Genomic DNA, 17,398 nt, shown 5'->3' with positions numbered 1-17,398 from the left:
CCTTATGAGGATACACCTCACTGAACCTTATTGACACCAAATCCTAATCTCTCTCAAGAAGGAAAAGAGGAAGAAAAGAAGACAGAGGAAGACAAGAGAACAGAGGAAGGAAATGAGGAAGAGAAGAAAACAAAGGAAGAAAAAGAGAAAGAAAAGAAATCAGAAGAAGGAAAAGAGGAAGAAAAGAAGACAGAGGAAGAGAAGAGAACAGAGGAAGGAAATGAGGAAGAAAAGAAAATAAAGGAAGGAAAAGAGAAAAAGAAGAAATTGGAGTAAGGAAAAGAGGAAGAGAAGAAAATAAAGGATAACACAGCAGTGATGGATACCCCTCTCGAAAAGAGGAAGTTAGACTTAGACAATGAAAGTGAAAATAAAATGGTAAGAATCATCATAGAAACTAGCTCAGAAGTTGAGACTTTAGAAATGGAAGAAGGAATTGATGAGGAAGAAGAAGGTGACTCGGTCATTGATATAAAGAAAATGACCCCTAAATAGTTGATGAAAGTCTTAGAAAAATGAAAAGGTAAAACTAAGAGAGAAGAAAAAGAAGGAAAGAATCCTCACTTCTGCCAAAATAAATCTCTCTAATCTCATCCCGATCATTGCAGTTGATGATACTGCACCCATTATTGATCAATTGGATACTCTGGTTAAAGAAATTAGTTCAGAGGAAAATGATCTGGAGAAGGTTGTAGTAAGGCGATATGAAACAAAGCGAGGAGATAACCTAATGGAGCATATAACAGTTGGAAAAGAGGCTCTTTCCACTAGAACAGAAGAAGTTAAGACCATACTGTAGAAATTTGGTCAACTACTGATGAAATCTTCAAACTTTCTTGTTTTAATTAAAGACTTAGAAGATAAAAGAAATCAAATTCAAAAGGAGATTCAAGATCTGGTAAGCTCATTTGATCCCCTTAGCAGTTCAACATCAACCTTTACTAGAAAAGTAAAAATTCTCAATCATAAAATCAGAATGTTGAAATATGAAGAAGACAAAAGAAGCCTTAGTTTGTTAGAGCTCCAATTCTATTTAGCACCAATTATTGATTTCATGCAACAGAACAATAGTGAAGAAGACCACCTAATACATGCACCTGACTGTAAGACAGTTGATGATATGGAGGTCTTCATTGCAGTATTACATGGCCACTTCACTACCATGAAACAAATTTAATCTTCATGGGAATCTTCCTTAAAAGTGGCTCAAGAAAACTTTAAAGAGATTTTTTCTTCATTTTGACAAATCTTCATGGATGGTCTTTGCCATTGATGGTAAAAGGGATAATTTTGGAATTTTTGGAATCTTGTCAGGAACAAGGGCCATGGAACTAGCACAGTAGTTTGTAGAATTTTCCACCAATGCCAAAGGGCAAGTTTGTTGGCATTCTGATGCAATTTTGTATGACTGGTAAATTGTATGGTTGTCATTGTTGGCAACATCATCTCCTTAGTCTTCATAGTCCATAGGTAGTGAGTAAATTGGCAGGTCGTAAGTGAAATGGCAAGTAGTAGACCGACAGGCAGTAAGTAAACCGATTGGAAGTAAGTAAACTAGCAAGTAGTAGACTGGAAAGCAATGAGAAGACCAGCAAGAAGTAAGGAGATCAGGTAGCAGTGAGTAAATCAACACGGAAGATGTCCACCGGCTAAGCAAAGAGAAAACTGGTATACAGGAAGAAATTGGCTAGACAGGTTTTGATCGGTACACCGGAAGAGTTGGTAACTAACATACTGGTAACGTTCAGTTAAAACCAGCTAAATCGGGAGTCTTCTCTCATTCAACCGGCAGACTTATCGGCATGTTCAACTATATTGACAGATATTCCTGCATGATTTCAAAAGCGCAATTTAAGGCCTGACAACGAAATTTTGAAAGCTATGTTTTGGAGGGAAAAGTTGGCGATAGACTAAAGGGTCTATAAATACACATATCTCATTCTTGAGATGGTTGTTGTCAAGGTGATTGAAGATTGTGTGAAATTGGACACAGGGGGAGTTTAAGAGACTGCAAAGCTGAATGAAAAAAGACCGGTAGAGTGGAGTTTTACAGAGTAGTGACTCAAGTGATAGAGGAACGATAGTGTGATATTCAAGGATCAACAAATCGGTAAAAGGCATAATTGGTAGTGCATTCAAGAGATCAAAGTTGTGTAGAATATACACAATTGATGTAGATCTAGTGTGATTCTTTAGTGTGATCTGATCAAGCTAATGAGTAGCAGTTTTAGTAGATCATCCATTTGTTGCTTTCTAACAACTGCAACATAAATCCCTTAACTAGTTGGACTTTAATAGGTCCCATTGTAAAAATCCCTTAACCAGGTAACATCTTGACTGATGTTCTAAGTCCTTTAACCAGGCTACCTTTAACAGGGTAAAGGAACTAACTGACCTTGTTCAAAATCCCTTAACCGGGTGGCACCTAACAATGTCTTTGTAGTCTCCTAACAGGGATGGCTCTTAACCGGGCATACTCTAGAAGAGTACAAATTTTGTGAGTTCCTACTCACGCCATGGTTTTCTCCCTATTAGGTTTCCACAAGATAAATTTGTGTGTCTTTGTGTATCTTTTCATGTATGCTTAATCTTTTGTAGTAAATGTTTGCATTGGTGAATGGTTAATTAGTTCATACTTAAAGTAAAAGCATCAATTAGTAAAAAGGGGTAATGTACTAATTCACCCCTCCCCTCTCAGTATCAGTTGGGACTAACAAAATCAACAAATTTGAATCTGCGATCCTCTTGAATCAAACCCAATGGGTCCAACGCACTATGAGGGATATGCAGATCGGCTCCAATATTTATTTTCACTCTATAGTCCATATTCTTTTGTAGCCTGTAATTTTACCGCTTAACCTGCGTGTTATGTGCTTCTTCTATCTTCATGTTATGCACACCTGCTACCTACTTCTCTGCAACCTCTTGTCATCCCTTGACATCAATGAAAATAACACCAAGACTTAGCCAAACCCCTATTCTCAATAATGTACCCCTTCTTTTTATGTCCAAGAAATAGGTACAGAGTTGCATTAGGGAGGATCAACATAATTCATAGAGACGAATAGGTTAACCTTTCGACAGTGAGAAATTTGGAGGACCATGGTGAATTGATTCTACCTAGTCCCAAAAAATTAGGCCAATCTTCTAATAACAAATCCAAAACATATGTTGTTTCTCATATTTATGTTGGTGTCTCTGTACGACATCTGTAGCTCACTGTTTCTACTAGAGCACTTCAATAAACACCTATTTTTCCCTAATCTTCAACAATCCAATTTAATTCAATTTAAGAAGGATGGAGCCCTAGCAAACGATCTTGCAATCTGATCATACTAATTTTATGTCAATTCTATATATCAATTAAAATCCTCTCCTCCTTAATGTAATGGTTAATCAGGTAATTAAGCAGTTTTGTTAGCTTAATTTAACTCTAACCCTAGTTTTCAACCATTACATTTTGGTGAACCCGACTCCTTACACCATTGTTTCTAATTTGTATTTTCAAATATTATTTGTAGGCATTTTAAATTTCAAGTTTTCACTCATAGATTATGTTTTAAGATCTAATCTTAGGCATTCATAATGGCACTTAATAGATCTAATTTATTTTTCATTTCACATATGATTACACTACTTTTCACTTATATTTATCATAATCATGTGTTGGATAATGGTTTATTTCACTTTACCTTGCTTCTTTTCATTCATAGCACTTTGGCATATTGTATTTTTAGAATTTTTAAAATGCTTCCTATTAATCAATTAAATCTCAAAGATTTTATCCATGATGCATGTTGTTTTATGGTGATATTTTTAGGAAAATTAATTACATGTATAGATCACATAAATTCTTTTGTAGATCATAATCCTAGAGATGCTAATGAAAAACCTAATACTTGTACCTCTCCTATGGTATCTCATGTGAATGAAGAAAGAGACAATACTCCTATCAATTATCTCTCTAATGGAGAAAATTATTGAAGAGCAACATGCCACCATCTTCTTATCATACACATACCCCAACGCAAGGGGGGAAAGGTCAAAATATTGTTGTTTAAATCTCTCTAGATCCCTCGTATTCTCTTAGAGCCTATCTTAACCATCAAAACATTTGTACAAAAGATGAAGTTATTCATTTAATTCATGATTTATCTCCCCACACAACATTAAGTAAAGATGAGGCCTTAGACGATAAGGATCTTCCTTCTAAACCTATCAAAGAGGATATGTGTGATAATAGAAAGAAGAAATTTCCTACAAAGGATGTTCCTTCTTCATCTACTTCTCCCTTTGTTCCTTCTAGATGTACTTACACTACAAATTTCAAATAAATCCATTATATTGCTCCTCAATTAAAAATCTCTTATAGGAGTGGATATAATATAATATTATAACAAGGTTATAGAGGACAATTAGGACTTGGAAAATTTGAACAAGGCATCAAAGTCCCTATAAACCATCCTACACAAGCTAGTACCAAAGGTTTAGGACATCCTCATCATTCACCTATGGATGATCTCCTTAGGGTACAAAAGCTCAAGGAGTATTTTGCAAAACATAAACTCTATCATCTATCTAAAGGTGCTTCTTCCTTAAACACTCCTTTTTTCTTACATCATCAAACTAATGACCATGATACAAATAATTATTTGGATTTAAAAATTGAATGCAAAGACTCATTAATAATGACATATTCAAAATAATAGAAAATAATCAATATTCTTCTAGCATTTTTTTTCCTACATCTCAAGAGACGAGACCTACTCCTATTGATGACCAAGAGAAATTAGCTACTAGAATCTTTTGGAGATTGAAGTATGATAAGATTATTGTTTTCCTTTCAATAAACTTAAATACAATTATAAGTGTGAGTAGGGTTATTAACATTGTCTTTTTCATCATTGTTACTCTCATTCTCCTAGAATTTGAAGAAATTAAAACATTTTTTCAAGACCAATATGATAGAGCTCTCATAACTCTTTCAATTAATCTTGTACTCTTTCTTGGTGAAGATGTGGTGCCTTAGCACTCTATTCACCCTTCATGTTGCTCCTCACCCTATTACACTAGTAGTTAAATTCATTGGGGGCTCTTTATCATAAGAGGTGATGCTTTTTCAATACCAATCATCTTGGGGCAGAAACATAATTCATTCTTGTCTCTATGCTTGGGGGCCAAATATCTTATCTTATCTCTTCTCTCTATTTAAAGCTTCACTATTTCCTTTATGAGTGGCATTTTTTCATACCCTGATATCCTTTCTTACATTAAAGGGTACATCTCTTAGGATTAATCTTTCCTTCTTTGAAGATTACCTCTGCTTTAGAGTTGTATTTTATATATTTTATGTCTTTTCTTGCATTGAAAATTCATTCATGTGATTACATAGTGTGTTTTCTTATGTTTAATCTCTCCTTATAGGTTCTATAATTCTTCTCATTATCCCTATACTTGGGGGGTGTTGATCTCTCCTATCCTTTCTAAGGATCCACTTTTCCTTTGTTGAGTGGTGTCTTCTTATAATGTGATGTCATTATGTGTGTGAAGTTGCATGTTTTCTCAAGGATTCTCTCTTATGCAAGAGGTGTGTATCCTTGACTACAACCTCTTTTACACTTCGTAATGTATATCTATTATTAAAAAAACCTTCACTGTAGGGAAAAAGTGTGTCATCCTTCATCAAGAATCCCTTTAACTAGCAATAGGAGGAAGATAGGCATTATGGTTCTCCTTCCCTTCTTTTGGTAAAAGATGCTATGTTTGTTTAAAATCTCCTGTTGGAGGTAGATGTCTTTGAGAAAATGTCTCTTCTCCTCCAAGGAGTCTCTTTACACTTGTTGCAAGATATCTGTTTTTTGTCTATCTTATCCTTGCTTATAAGAGTATTGCCTCTTTAGTTTAGATTTATGAAAATTGTTGCCTAAAAGGATATATCCTTGGTGTTGAAGGTGGGTATACTTGTTTATAGATTCCTTAAGACATTAAAATAAGACTATGTTGAAATATTAAGGGGGGGGCATACATATCACCCTCTTTGTATTATATTGTACTATATTTTTGTATGTCTTAAATGAGGTGTTCATTCTCAAAACTAGAGAAAACAAACTCTTACAGGAGATGTTCCTGAAAATAGGAATATATTTGTCTTAAATGGGGTTACACATACTTGAAACTAGACAAAACAAACTCTTACACGATATGTTCTTGAAACTAGACACACATTTGCATTTTAGTATCATGTCTTACACAGGTTATTGCCTGCTCGAAACCAGATTAAAAAAAAATTATATACAAGATGCTTAACATCTCAAACCAGACAATTACATACACAACAAGATGAGTTGAATTAGAAAAACACAACTAGACTATGATGGTATGATGAATCAATAAGGATCTGGGAAACTATTGAGGGGGGGTGAATCAGTAGATAGAAAACTTACATAAACTTTTCACCAATAAAAAACAACCTCTCAAGACAAACTCAGAACTGACAAATTGCAATATCCCTATCAACTAAACCGGTTTACTGTCATAACATAATAATTGTAAAAAAACTCTAAAATTCACAAAACCTTTAAACCAAAACATCCAAATACTTTACTAACAAAAGTAAAAGCTCATTTCAGATTGTTGGTAGTCATCATATCATAACTAAGTGGATTTAATTGTTACCCAAATTAATCATATCAAACATAACCACAAAAGCATTCAGCACTTGGCACAATGACTTTGGCATGGAAAACCAAATGGGAAAAACCACATTGGGGATGAATACCCACAAGTATTCTAAACTCTTCTGAAGTCCGCCCTGTTAGGAGCCAAGCCTATTAAAGCTTTTACAATAAGTCTTATTAAGAACAGATCCTATTAGGGACCACCCGGTTAAAGGATTGACTATAATGCACTATTAGAAGCAATACCCTGTTAGGAGTAACCTCGGTAGAGGATTTGAAGTCCAAGCTAATGGATCGCCTGGTTAGAGGATTTAGATAACACTAATCTTGTTAGAGCTTACCTAGTTAGGGAATTTGACTATTGTAATTGTTATAGAACAACAGGGGTTTTCTGATCTGTATGAATAGCACTACACTTTCTTGTTCAGATCCTTTTCATGCTCCTATCTGCCTTTACACATACTACAAATACATCATCTAGTTTGGCAACCAATTACTCTTACATTCAACCAAAATTACCAACACTACAAAAAAAACTCATCGACCTTATAAACAAAACAATAGGTCGATAACACATCACAAACCTAAGATCTCATAGAGACTACAAATAAATTGGTTCAAGTATGACCATTGGATTAAATAATAATTATTGCACAACATTCAAGACAACCTTGACCACTCCTTGATCACCACTTCATTGAACATTGTAACTCATCACGCGGTTTCCATTATATGCAATGAACTTGCTCATTCCCAAGATAAAAACCGTTATTTCTACATCCCGAAAACTATTTGAAACTCTTCTCATACAACATGCATACATGTCATAATCATTACCATTCATCATTTGATCATAAACCAATAAAATTGATTCACCAAACTTCATCAATTAGGGTTTAGCATATCAACAGGTAGGATTTACCAGTTGATCTCATTCCTTCTCTAGTAATACCGGTTTCCTTCACAAGCTCACTTAACAGTAGCAAAATAGCATTATTACAACATCATTACTGGTTATAATTGACATCAATGACAACATAGAAGTTCATCAATGCAATCTTCATACAAATTCCAACAATCTCCCCCTTTGGCATTGATGGCAATACAAGTATCAATACCCTTGATTGCTATGATTGTGAATAGGAATCTTGGTTGACATTTTAACATGTATTCACCTTCAACTAAGTCTTCATGTCTTCAACTGGTAACTGGCTACAAATATTCTCTATATCAATCATACAATTCTTCTCCCCATAATCATATAGTTCTTCTCCCCCTTTGACAATAATGCCAAAGTGAAATTAAAACATGCAGTGTCATACTTCAGTGTTCTGCAACATCAACCTACAACTTGATGCTCCCCCTATGGATTAACTCTACTCTACACCAATCCTACTCCAAGATTCTCCATTTAGCTCAAGTACTGATGTATTCCACATCATGCTCAATTGACCTCATGTAGGTGCACAACCCCTAGCTGACCTCTAAGATAATCAAAAGTAGTCTTAGGAAGAGGTTTAGTAAAGATATTTGCTAGCTTCTTGATGCAGAGAGTCTTGGAGCCTTGAATGTTTCACCTTCTTGAGTGACTTGTCCTACTCAACCCTACAACTACTCAAGTACTTCCTATGCCACTTGGGAAGGGTTATGACAATGAGACCTCCAAGGTCTGAACCTTCTTGACTTTCCTCCTAGGTATAGCCAATATTTTTTGGACAATCAACTCCTCCACTTGAGGTTGTCACCTCACTTACTCACATACACCCTCCTGGGCTCCAACCCCTTTGGCTAGGATCTTAACACACAAACTCTTCTTATGGTTTCCCAATGCATTAATAAGGTGTCTTAATTTTGTTTTTAATTTTAAGACTCACCAAATCCATCGCCATGGTTTCTCAAGCCTTCTAAGTCTCTACCGGCACCTAAATAGGCCTAATTGCATTAGCCCTCCTTAAGCGATTTTTGGGGTTTAATTTGCAAAAAACCCAAACAAGCCTAGAAATAAATCATGATTTGAGTACCCTTTTTGAAGTTGTATACAATACTATAAAAGTGCATTTGGGTTGTCCGTACAGGTGTGGTTTCCAATGCTGCACTATTTTGTGGGGTTTTAGGCTTAACCGGTGGATTGACAAAATTGGTCTAGAACCTTTCACCAGTCAAATATCCTACTCTAAAAATCTTGAGAACCTTCAAGGGCACTCAGAGGTATTTCCATTAATATGCCACTTGGGCCTGCATCAATCTCCATGTGCTCACAAATTGCACTTTACTTGCTATCCTAACTGACCTACTCCCAGCGGTGAGCCTAGGTCTTCATTGTTTCTCCTCCTCCTGGACATACAACATCACACACCCTATTCAAAAAATATATACATACCCTAACCTATCATTCTTAATTATTTCAACAAGTTCCATCAAAGAATGCCTAGGCTAGAGCCATTTCTTGCTCTTAAACCCTACTTGCAAGGATTTTGCTCCTAGTTGCAAATAATGAGAGAAATATATACAACCTAGAATAAAGAAACCTACAAATCAACCTTATTGAAATCAAATACAATGAACATACAAATATTGCAATGAGTTTAAACCATTTAGTCTGTACTGGACCGTACAAGCAATGAAAAACAAGACAAAACTATCAAAAACCGGTCGAAACAAAATTGCTTCAGAAACCAAAAACTTGTTCTTCACTTTCCAATCCTCCTAACCTATATAATGAAGTTAAATTTATCTTATATCCACTTTTTTCAGTCAATTCAACCAACTTCCTAACGCCCATAACCAAAAATGCAACTTTTGCAAGAAAATGCAAAATGTTGCTCAACAACTTTTGACAACTTTTGCTCCAGGATGCAAATTTGCATTCTCTTGCATTATAAGACTCCTAAAGGTACTCAAACACCCTATAAGACCTAAAAAAAACTCAATTGACTCCTAAATCATGAATACATTCATCTGGAGTATTTTTCCTGTGAACTACCTAAGCATCTCACTTCTCCAGCTAAAAGCATCCTGAGTAGAATTGACTCAAACCAAAATTTGGACAACTCAACCATGGCTCTATTGAGTTCTCAATGATTGGTCAATTATTACATCACACATTACCTCAAAAACTAAAAATAAATCAAAGCTTACATTCTTGGAGAGCTAGGTGCCCTGCACCATACTCCCCTGGTTCAAAGAACTCAAGTCCCTTGAGTTATAATGTTTGAAATCTCCACTCCATGCTGAAGTATATCTGCCTCTGACATCCACATGGAATCTAAATCTGGTAACCCTTTCCACTTAACAAGATAGTTCTTGTAAACTCCATTCCTTGTCTTTTTTACTATCTTGGTATCCAAGATACTCTCTAAGTCAACCGGTTGACTAGGTGGCAAATCCTTTACCCAATCTCTATGGGTCGGTGATGGCATGTCATTCTGATTTATTGGTAACTCTCCCTTGTATGGATAGAGATCACATACATTAAAGATAGGAGATATCCCCAAGGTAAGTGGAAGTTCAACCTCATAGGCATTCTGCCCATATTTGTACACCACCTTGATAGGTCCAATTTTCTTCATCGTGAACTTGATAGGCTGCCCTTTTGGAAGTCTCTCCTTCCTAAGGTATGCCAACTCTAAGTCTCCTACTTGAAATTGTAGCTTCCTCCTTATTTTATCAGCTTGAACCTTTTACTGCTCGGATTTTTGTTGTAAGGACCGCCTTACCTTATCATGCACCTCTTTAATGCTTTCTGCAAAGTTCTCCCCTTGTGCACTCTTGGATGCCATTGAATTGAGGTATCTAAGGTCTAATATTCCCCTAGGATGGTATCCATACACTATCTCAAAAGGAATTTTACCAGTGCTACGGTTCACTGAGTCATTATACGCATATTCTGCATGTCCAAGTACTAGATCCCAAGTCTGCCCATGTTGCTTGGTAAGACATCTTAGCAAGTTACCCAATGACCAGTTGACTACTTCTATCTGACCATCTGATTGAGGATGATAGGAAGATGAAAAAGATAACTTGGTGCCCAACTTCCTCCAAAGTGTCCTCCAAAAGTGGCTCAAAAACTTCACATCTCTATCACTCACAATGCTAATTAGAAGACAGTGAATTCTGACTATCTCCTTGAAGAAGAGGCCTACAATATAGGTGGCATCATTGGTACTCATGCAAGGTATGAAATTTTCCATTTTTATAAACCTATCTACTACCACATACACACTATCAAATCCTCTTGGTGTCCTAGGCAAGCCTAACACAAAATCCATGCTCAAACATTCCCAAGGCCTCTGAGATATGACCAAGGGCTGATATAGTCCTGCATTACTTGAGGTTCCTTTTTCTCTTTGGTAGATGGTACATTTCTCTACAAATCTTCTCACTTCTGATTGCAACTTGGACCAATAATAAAACCTACCAACCTGCTCCAAAGTCTTATCAATGCCAAAATGACCTCGTAGACCTCCTTGATGCTTCTCTTGAATAATATTTTGTCTCATAGAACATTGAGGTATGCAAAGAAGATTTCCTTTGAATATAAAACCCTCTTGTACCATGTATTATAATAAGAGATATGTGAGGTATTAGAAAAATCAGAACAAACCTTATATATCTTTGCAAAATCCTTATCATCCTTGTAGAGGTCTTTTAACTCACTCAAACCCACACTCTGCAATTGAATCTCCTACATGGTCATGATTCTCCTACTTAGTGCATCAGCAACTTTGTTGGTTGTCCCTTTCTTGTGTTTAATAGTGAATGTATAAGATTGTAGGTACTCAACCCACTTTAGGTGTCTTTGGTTCAACTTCTCTTGCCCATTGAGAAAACTAAGGGCATGGTTGTAAATGAAGACTACAAATTCTTTGGGCCAAAAGTAGTGATGCCATTTTTTCAATGCTTGAACCATTGCATACAACTCTAAGTCATATTTGGAGTACCTTTTCTTAGCTTCATTTAACTTTTCTGAGAAGAAAACTATAGGATGACCCTCTTGGCTTAAAATTGCCCCTATTGCCCTTTGGCTTGCATCACATTCTACTGTAAACAACAGATTGAAATCAGGCAATCTGAGGGTTGGCAACTCTGCTATCTTGGTTTTCAACATCTCAAACCCCTTATTGTCTTCCTCTGTCCACTTAAAGTGACATTTAATCCATCCTTTAATAGTATTGAGAATAGGAGCACAAACATGACTAAAGTTTCTCACAAACTTCCTATAAAAATATGTCATTCCATGAAAGATTTTGACTTCACTTATGCCCCTAGGGATAGGCCAATTAAGTATTTCTTCTACCTTACTTGGATCCATTTTTAAACATCCATGAGAAATAACAAAACCAAGGTATACAAGCTCTGTTTTCAAAAACTCACATTTTTCAAGGTTAATCTTGAGTTGAGCATCCTTCAACTTCTTCAAAACCATCTCCAAATGCTTGAGGTGTTCCTCCTGGAACCTAGTGTAGATCAAAATGTCATCAAGATATACAATTACAAATCTACCAATAAACTCAACTAAGACTTCATTCATGAGCCTTTGGAAGGTACTAGAATACGACTAGAGTAATGATTCCAGTTGCAGGTGCATTGGTGAGGCCAAATGGCATCACCAACCACTCATACAGGCCTATATTAGTTCTAAAGGTTTTCTTCCATTAATCTCCAAGTTTGATTCTGATCTGATGGTAACCAGACTTTAAGTCCACCTTTGTGAAAAAGGTTTCACCTCCTAGATTGTCTAATAGGTCTTCAATCCTTGGCATGGAAAACCAGTACCTTATAGTAATTTTGTTGATTTCTCTGGAGTCTATGCACATTCTCCATTTGTCTCCCTTATTATGCACTAACATAGTAGGAACAACACATGGACTCAAACTCTTCTTGATAAACCCTTTGTCTAAGAGTTCTTGCACTTGTTTGGTGATCTCTTCATTTTGACTAGGTGTCATTTTATAGGCAGCTTTGTTTGGTAGATTGGCCCCTGGTATTAAGTCTAATTGATGATTTAAATCTCTCATTGGAGGCAAGGAATCAGGTAAGTCATCCCCTATCACTTCTACATATTGTTTGAGTAGGCCTTGCACCTCTTGAGGCACTTCACTCGTTAGATCTGCCTTAGCTTCTTCTCTAATTTTCAACACTATAGCATGGCCTTGATGTCCTTCTTTCAACTCTTTTCCACTCATTAGCATCAGACTTGAGCCTATTTTCTTCTCTTCCCTTGGTTCGGGTACTAGATCCATTTGATACTTCTTCCCATTCTTGGTGATAAGATAGATGTTCTTCTCCCCATCATGAGTTGCTTTCATATCATACTGCCATGGACGGCCCAACAACAAATGACAAGCATCCATAGGCAATATGTCATACAATAATATGTCCTTGTACTCACTAATTTCAAAATCCACCCATGCTTGTTCATCAACCAATACATGTTGACCCTGGTTGAGCCATGATACCTTGTAGGGAGTGAGGTGAGGCAATCTTTTCAGCTTGAGTTTGTCCACCATTTCAACTGAGACAATATTCTCAATGGAAGCTGAATCTAAAATCACTTTACAAATCTTCCCATGTGACCTACAAGTGGTCCTAAATAAGCTTTTCCTTTGTGGTGGCTCTTGAGCTTGGGGTATCTTGATCATTGTTCTCCTCATCATCAAATTTTCTCCCTCTATCCTTGGGCCTGCCTTGCTGATTCAAGAAGTTACACTTTGAGTTTCCTCCTCTTGCAACAATTGAGTTCTTCTTTCCCCCATGTATGAGCTTGTGGAGCTTGAGGATTTCCCAGGGAACTTACTCATGGTATGCCCAACTTGATTGCAATGATAACACCCATCGGTAAAAACTATATTTCCTCTACTTAAGTTACCAAAGTTGCCCCTAAAATTTCTCTTTCCTCTATAGGATCCTCTAAATGTTGCTCTCTAAGAGTCTCCACTACCTTCTTGGCCTTGCTTCTCTTCACTTCTTGGTGATCGCTGCCCTCTACTAGAGTTCCCTCTACCTCTGAAATTCTTTCCTCCCCTATGTTTCTGATTTTTCTCACTCCTCCTTTTGATCTTTTGTTCTGCCCTTAGGGCCAACTGAAAACACTTACGAACAGTGTCTGGTGTGAGGACATTTATTTCATCTTGTATATTCTATCCAAGGCCATCATATACCTGGCCAACTTCTCCACCTTATTCTCATCCTTCCTAGCCCTCAAACTGAGCTTATGTAATTCTTCAGTGTATGCATTGACATCTAACTCCCTTTGTTTCAGATTTTGCAGTCTCTTATGAATTTGAACTACATAATCTCGTGGAAGGAATTGTGCCTTAAGTCTGACCTTCATACACTCCAATGAAGTTATTTTCTTTTTTCCTTCTTGTATCCTTTCTTCTTGCATCATATTCCACCAAACCAATGTTGATCCTCTCATTCTTGATTTGGCCACATTAACTCTTTTCTCTTTTGCTACCTCTTTATAGACAAAGTGATTATTGAGAGCTTCTATCCAATCTAGCAACTCTTCTCCATTGAGGTTTCCTCCATATGTGGGTAATCCATCCAGGTTGTCCTTAGAAATGGATTTGATTGCATCTAGGAATAACTTTTGGTCTTGAGGCATAGATACTACTGTTGGTTCCTCTCCATCTTCCACTTCTTCATCAATCTCATCACCCCATTCTATCTTAACCTTTCCCTTCTCCTTCTTTACCTCTATGGTTCCTCTACTTCCTTCTGCATCCTTCAATCCTTCTATCATCTATGCCACCATCTATCAAATAGCTTCTGGAGTCATTGCCTTTGGAGCCATTGAACTGGCTTGTGATTCTTCACAATCTTACATACACCAAATCTTTCAAAGAATGGCTCTAATACCACTCTGATGCAGAGAGTCTTGGAGCCTTGAATGTTTCACCTTCTTGAGTGACTTGTCTTGCTCAACCCTACAACTACTCAATTCCTTCCTATGGCACTTGGGAAGGGTTATGACAATGAGACCTCCAAGGTCTTAACCTTATTGACTTACCTCCTAGGTATAGCCAATGGTTTCTAGACAATCAACTCCTCCACTTGAGGTTGTCACCTCACTTACTCACACACACCCTCCTAGGCTCCAACCCCTCCTGCTAGGATCTTAACACACAAACTCTTCTTATGGTTTCCCAATGCATTAATAAGGTGTCTTCATTTTTTTTTAATTTTAAGACTCACCAAATCCATCTCCATGGTTTCTCAAGCTTTTCAAGTCTCTACTGGCACCTAAATAGGCCTAATTGCATTAGCCCTCCTTAAGCGGTTTTTGGGGTTTAATTTGAAAAAATCCCAAACAAGCCTAGGAACAAATAATGGATTTGATTACCCTTTTGGAATTTGTAGACAATACTCTAAAATTGCATCTGGTTTGTCCGTACAGGTGTGGTTTCCAATGCTGCACTATTTTGTGGGGTTTTAGGCTTAACCGGTGGATTGACAAAATTGGTCTAGACCCTTTCACCAGTCAAATATCCTACTCTAAACACCTTGATAACCTTCAAGGGTACTCAGAGGGATTTCCATTAATATTCCACTTAGGCCTGCATCAATCTCCATGTGCTCTAAATCGCATTTTACTTGTTGTCCTAACTCACCTACTCCCAGCGATGAGCCTAGGTCTTCATTGTTTCTCCTCCTCCTGGACCTGCAACATCCCACACCCTATTAAAAAACTATATATAGACCCTAACCTATCATTCTTAATTATTTCAACAAGTTCCATCAAAGAATGCCTAGGCTAGAGCCATTTCTTGCTCTTAAACCCTACTTGCAAGGGTTTTGCTCCTAGTTGCAAAGAATGAGAGAAATCTCTACAACCTGGAACAATCAAACCTGCAAATCAACCTTATTGAAATCAAATACAATTAACATACAAATATGGCAATGATTTTACACCATCTAGTCTGTACTGGACTATACAAGCAATGAAAAACAAGATAAAACTGTCAAAAACCGGTGGAAACAAGATTGCTTCACAAACCAAAAACTTGTTCTTGCATTTCCAATCCTTCCAACCTATAAAATGAAGTTAAATTTGGCTTATATCCACTTGTTTCATTTGGTTCAACCAACTTCCTAACGCCCATAACCAAAAATGCAACTTTTGTAAGAAATTGCAAAATGCTGCTCAGCAACTTTTGACAACTTTTGCTCCAGGATGCAAATTTGCATTCTCTTGCATTATAAGACTCCTAAAGGTCCTAAAACACCCTATAAGACATAAACACAACTCAATTGACTCCTAAATAATGAATAAATTCATCTGGAGTATTTTGCCTGTGAACTACCTAAGCATCTCACTTCTCCGGCTAATAGCATCCTGAGCAGAATTAACTCAAACAAAAATTTGGACAACTCATCCATGGCTCTACTGAGTCCTCAATGGTTGGTCCATTATTACATCACACATTACCTCATCAACTAAAAATTAATCAAAACTTACGTTCTTGGAGAGCTAGGTGCCCTGCACCACTTCTCCTTTGTAGATACATGCTCCAATAACACATCTTTACTATGTACTTTTTCTCTTAAGAAATGATTTTTCAACTCAATATGCTTTGTTCTAGCATGCAAAACTAGGTTCTTTGAAATATTTATTGCACTAGTGTTATCACATAAAATTGTTAATAGATCTATAATCTTTAACTTGAATCCTTCCAGAATGTGTTTCATCCAGATTGCCTGGGTACAATTCATATATGTTGCAACATACTCAACTTCAGCAGTGGACTATGATATACAACTCTACTTCTTGTTTCTCCATGAAACAAGTCTTCCTCCAAGAAATAATACACCACCGATTGTTCTCTTCCTATCATCAACATTACCTTCCCAGTCTGCATCTATATAAACCTTCAAATCAAATTTACTTGCATATGGATACCATAATCCATATTAAATAGTACCTTTCAAATATCTAAATATCCTCTTGGTTTCTATCAAATGTATCTCCTTTGGATTCTTCTGAAATCTTGCAACTAAACCATCTGCATGAGCAATATCCGGTTTGTTGTGAACAACATAATGCAATTTCTCTATCATTCACCTATACTCCTTTTCATCAACAGATTTGGCTTCATCCTCTTTAGACAATTTACAACCTGTAACCATTGGTGTCCCAACTAGTTTACAGTCACTCATTCCAAATGTATTCAATACCTCTTTCCCATATTTAGACTGTGTGATAAAAATACCACTGTTCATCTATTGAATTTGCAAACCTATGAAGAATTTTATCTCTCCCACTAGAGACATTTCAAATTCATTTTTCATTCCATTTACAAAGTCATCACTCATGTCATCATTGCCTTCAAATATGATATCATCCACAAACACTTCACTAACCTGTATTTTATCTCCTTCATATTTGAGATATATGTTGTTGTCTTGATTGGTTCTCTGAAAACATATCTTCATCAAATGTGAATGTAACCTTTCATACCATGCTCTCGGTGCTTGCTTTAAACCATATAGTTCCTTGTGAAATTTATACACCATATCTTTTTCATCAGTCAAATCATAACCATTTGGTTGTTCAATGTATACTTCTTCTTTTAATATTCCATTTAGAAATGTTGACTTAACATCCATCTGATATACTTTGAATCACTTATATGCTGAAAATGCAAGTAGAGTCCTAACACCTTCCAATCTAGCAATTGGTACAAAATTCTCACCATAGTCTTCTCCTTCTTCCTATG

This window comes from Cryptomeria japonica, chromosome 10 (assembly GCF_030272615.1).
Source record: "Cryptomeria japonica chromosome 10, Sugi_1.0, whole genome shotgun sequence".
NCBI classification, from domain to species: domain Eukaryota; kingdom Viridiplantae; phylum Streptophyta; class Pinopsida; order Cupressales; family Cupressaceae; genus Cryptomeria; species Cryptomeria japonica.
The sequence above is the reverse complement of the archived record's forward strand: the minus strand, read 5'-3'. Positions refer to the sequence as shown.